Consider the following 5,373-nt stretch of genomic DNA (forward strand, 5'->3'; position numbering starts at 1 on the left):
ATTGGAGGTCGTGAGATTGTACCCTGTTTCCTAGATGGGTAAATCCAAAGACTATAAAATTAGTATTTACTGTTAGCCAATAAGCATAAAGGATTAGGAGCAAATACTGGTCCCCCAATAGTCAAGAAAATGTGTCTTGTTAGGGTGAATTATTTTCCTGCAGAGTGTTAACTTGTGATCTAGCAGGTTAAAATTATGGCTCATATTATGTCTTGTTCCAAGCTAGATAAACATTCACATCACATTGACAGTTATCTTGTCCTAAATATGCATTTGCAATCAAAGTATTGCCATTTTAAATATCACCACTTGCAAAGGGGGATCCAGGGGGCCCTGGTCCTCCCTTTCATGGGAAAAATTATGTTGATTATATAGGGAATCACTGAAGCAGCCCCGGCCCTTAGGTCAGTCAGCGCACCCCCCCTCTCTTATTTAAAGTTCTGGATCCGCCACTGAATTTCATTTTACTATCAAAACTACAAACGGGCCAGACATGTCTCTCATAATAACTAATATATAACCATTGACCATAAAACACCATACTTAAAGACAATGACAACTCTACTGGTAATGAGAAAGAAAAGCAATTTCTTTGTCAACTTTAACAAATTGATTCATATTAGAACACTTTTTGTAACCATTTAGAGGTCTTCTAGTTATTTTTGTTGATATGTTGCTATCTCAGTCAAAATACCCCCTATTTCTTTTTTATACATGTTCAAATGATAGGGTTATTAAAAGTTTATTTTAGATAAATATGCAGGATATAAAAATGTGCAAGTAAAATCAGCACTGTAAAAGCTGTGATGTCTCTTAATATATTGCATCACAGCAAGAAACAGAAAATGGCCAGGAAACTGCTTATGTCCTTCTTTTTTATGTTGTTATGATACACTACTGTCTCAGACAAGGGTGAAGGTTGGCACATATCCAAATCACATTTAAACCTGCTGCATTGTTGTGCACCTGTCCTAAGTCAGAAGACTTGTTCAGTGATTGTCCTTTGAATGTGGGGTTCATTGGTGTTTCTTTTTATATTGATTATGTCCTAAGTCAGAAGACTTGTTCAGTGATTGTCCTTTGAATGTGGGGTTCATTGGTGTTTCTTTTTATATTGATTATGTCCTAAGTCAGGAGACTTGTTCAGTGATTGTCCTTTGAATGTGGGGTTCATTGGTGTTTCTTTTTATATTGATTATATCTATAAGTCAGAAGACTTGTTCAGTGATTGTCCTTTGAATGTGGGGTTCATTGGTGTTTCTTTTTATATTGATTATATCCTAAGTCAGAAGACTTGTTCAGTGATTGTCCTTTGAATGTGGGGTTCTTTGGTGTTTCTTTTTATATTGATTATGTCCTAAGTCAGAAGACTTGTTCAGTGATTGTCCTTTGAATGTGGGGTTCATTGGTGTTTCTTTTTATATTGATTATATCCTAAGTCAGAAGACTTGTTCAGTGATTGTCCTTTGAATGTGGGGTTCTTTGGTGTTTCTTTTTATATTGATTATATCCTAAGTCAGAAGACTTGTTCAGTGATTGTCCTTTGAATGTGGGGTTCATTTGTGTTTCTTTTTATATTGATTATGTCCTAAGTCAGAGACTTGTTCGGTGATTGTCCCTTGAATGTGGGGTTCTTTGGTGTTTCTTTTTATATTGATTATATCTATAAGTCAGAAGACTTGTTCAGTGATTGTCCTTTGAATGTGGGGTTCATTGGTGTTTCTTTTTATATTGATTATATCCTAAGTCAGAAGACTTGTTCAGTGATTGTCCTTTGAATGTGGGGTTCATTGGTGTTTCTTTTTATATTGATTATGTCCTAAGTCAGAGACTTGTTCGGTGATTGTCCCTTGAATGTGGGGTTCTTTGGTGTTTCTTTTTATATTGATTATATCTATAAGTCAGAAGACTTGTTCAGTGATTGTCCTTTGAATGTGGGGTTCATTGGTGTTTCTTTTTATATTGATTATATCCTAAGTCAGAAGACTTGTTCAGTGATTGTCCTTTGAATGTGGGGTTCATTGGTGTTTCTTTTTATATTGATTATGTCCTAAGTCAGAGACTTGTTCGGTGATTGTCCCTTGAATGTGGGGTTCTTTGGTGTTTCTTTTTATATTGATTATATCTATAAGTCAGAAGACTTGTTCAGTGATTGTCCTTTGAATGTGGGGTTCATTGGTGTTTCTTTTTATATTGATTATATCCTAAGTCAGAAGACTTGTTCAGTGATTGTCCTTTGAATGTGGGGTTCATTGGTGTTTCTTTTTATATTGATTATGTCCTAAGTCAGAGACTTGTTCAGTGATTGTCCTTTGAATGTGGGGTTCATTGTTGTTTCTTTTTATATTGATTATGTCCTAAGTCAGAAGACTTGTTCAGTGATTGTCCTTTGAATGTGGGGTTCATTGGTGTTTCTTTTTATATTGATTATGTCCTAAGTCAGAGACTTGTTCAGTGATTGTCCTTTGAATGTGGGGTTCATTGGTGTTTCTTTTTATATTGATTATGTCCTAAGTCAGAAGACTTGTTCAGTGATTGTCCTTTGAATGTGGGGTTCATTGGTGTTTCTTTTTATAGTGATTATGTCATTTTCCTGTTAGAATTGTTTGACACTAGTCATTTTTGGACCCTTTATAGTTTGCTGTTTTATGACCAGGCTCTATGTTGAAGGCCCTGTATTTTTTTTAACTTTTTATACAATATAACTTGCATGGAGAGTTATTTCATTTGCTCTTATAGCACATCTTCTTATTTATATAAATAACAGTTGGTAACCTCCTACATGCAAAATAAGACTCCATAAAACACAATTAATAAAATATTTTTTTAATATAATTTCAACAAGCAAATATGAGTTAACACAGAACATAAACTGGGCATATAAATCCCTTTTGATATGTGAATACATTCCTATTGCATTATATTATATAACATTATCACATATGTACAAATGAAAGAATCGTGGCTAAATTAAGAGTACAAAATCATGATTATCAAACTCAATACTAGACCATCTTAGAAATCCCATGATTTTGTAAGTTTCCTTGTAAATGATATAACAACCTTCACCTTCTGGTTCCCTGTTCAAATCAAGTAAATAATTGATCTGGTTCTCTGACCTTTTCATTGTACATAACACTCAAGACAGACATCAAGTTCTCTTTTATCTGAGTATTTTCTTTAACTGTAAAGTGCCACAAACCCTAATAAACCCTTTTCCAAAAACTATTGATGTCACATTTTTGATTTTTTTTTCTTATTTTTATTTGTTATTGGATTTTTGAAATTAATTAAATCCATACCATTAACACGATAACTACAAATAAGTAATGGTGGAATGCATTTTTTTTATATTTTTATGATACACATTCATACTCTTTTTTTTACCATTTTTTTAGTTACATATAAGTTATATTAAAATCCAAACTTTTTTTTCTTTTTCTGAAAGACACAATTGGGTATGCAAAATAAAACTTAATTATTTTTCGATGATTTTCTGAAACAAAAGGATTTCACATTACACAAATTGTAAATAAGCACTTGATGTACATATATATATATATCAAATTAAAAATGTAAACATGCATAGGTATCATAGCAAAGGACGTAGAAGTTCTACATATATATAATCACAGATTTCCTAGATAAAGAAGGGAGTTCGCTTCTCAGTTTCAAAGTAATTAACTTATCAAAACACTAGTTTATATTGACAGGGAATTAATAAAGACACCCAAACAGCAAAAAAAATATATAGGTCATCGTGCTTGTTTTCGAGATACAATGTATTAGCCAATGAAATTTTGGAAGGAAAATATTCTCTCTTGACTTTTCATAGCTTTATCATTGACAAGTTGAAGTTCTCCAAAACTGTTAAAAAGTAATTAAAATTTTATAAGACTTTTACAGATGGCTAATCAATATATGTGTAAAAGATTTACAAAAAAAATGGGTGTCATCGGAGAATTTTTTTCAAGGCATTCAAATGGATAAAACCAGAGGATTCCGAAAATCAAAAACATGACAAGCCAGCTTTCATAAGCCTTTTCCAAAATTGTTTGAGTTTGTTGTTTAGTGATTGGAGCTATTTAAATTAGTTAATTGTGAGTGAGTACATTTTTCTAAAAATTTTGTAAGAATTCTTAGTAAAATAAAATTTTGTATCATAGGTAGTTATGGACTAAAACATGACTGCCATGTCCAAAATGTGGTGAATTCTTGAATATGGAATAGCCTTTAACAAGAACAAATACAACGTATATATAAAATGTCATGTAAATAGTATATTCTGAAACAGTATAACAGAACAGGCATCATTAACATATAATTAACATATCTACAATTATATATACACTTTAAATTGAATACTGTAATGATTTTAACCCTGTAATGATGATCCTTAGCAAGTTATTTTTGAAATGTTAAAAAATATAAATTTGAAAAAATAATATTCCAAATGTTTTAAACAAATTGTTCTTAAATTTAACAATAGTTTTTATTGGAACCACAATTTGTGTGAAGCTTGACCATTTACAACTTTTTTCATTATTAGAGCTAATTTCCTAATGAATGTAGAGCATGACTTTGGTTAGCTTGCATGGTTTGTTTGTATATTGTACAATTGTAATTGGGATAACGTCCAATCAAATCTAAATATAATATATACAGGTTTAACAAAGCCTATATATATTTTTTGGAATGTTAATAATAACAAATCTTGAGCAAACATTCATACAAACAATGCAAGCAAGCCAACCAAAGTTTTACTCCACTTGCTTTAGGAAATTAGCTCTAATCAGCAGAGAATAGGGAATAGGAAAATCAACAACAAATGTTCTCTGAGTCAATATTGTCCTAGTTACCAATATTTACAGTACAATAACAATATGAACACCAAGCAAGGAATGAGACATATTTCTACATATACAAAACATTTTATTATTTACACAATATTAGTTACTGGCTCTTATATAGATAATACTTGGTACAGTGAAACCTGACTAAACCGAATCCTGCATAAACCAAAACCTTTCTAAACCAAACATGTTCTTAAGCACCGTCATATCAAATTGCATGCTTTGTGAACCTGATAAAACCGAACAAAATCGTAAGTCCTGAGGAGGGTCGGTTTAAACAGGTTTCACTGTATATAACAAATTGCATATAATTTTACTGTAACAACTATAATACAGTGAGACCCTGGTTTCAATAGTTTAATCTATATAGTAGAATTATGTATTTGTCTAATACTCAATTGACAAATTCTATTTCAGATAAATATATCTTTTTAGAGACTTACTTATTTTCTTATAATTTTCGAAAAAGACACATTGGAATAGAGAAGTTATAAATATAATTCAACACTGTTGATGCATC

The sequence above is a fragment of the Mytilus edulis genome, chromosome 13 (genome assembly GCF_963676685.1).
Source record: "Mytilus edulis chromosome 13, xbMytEdul2.2, whole genome shotgun sequence".
NCBI lineage: Eukaryota > Metazoa > Mollusca > Bivalvia > Mytilida > Mytilidae > Mytilus > Mytilus edulis.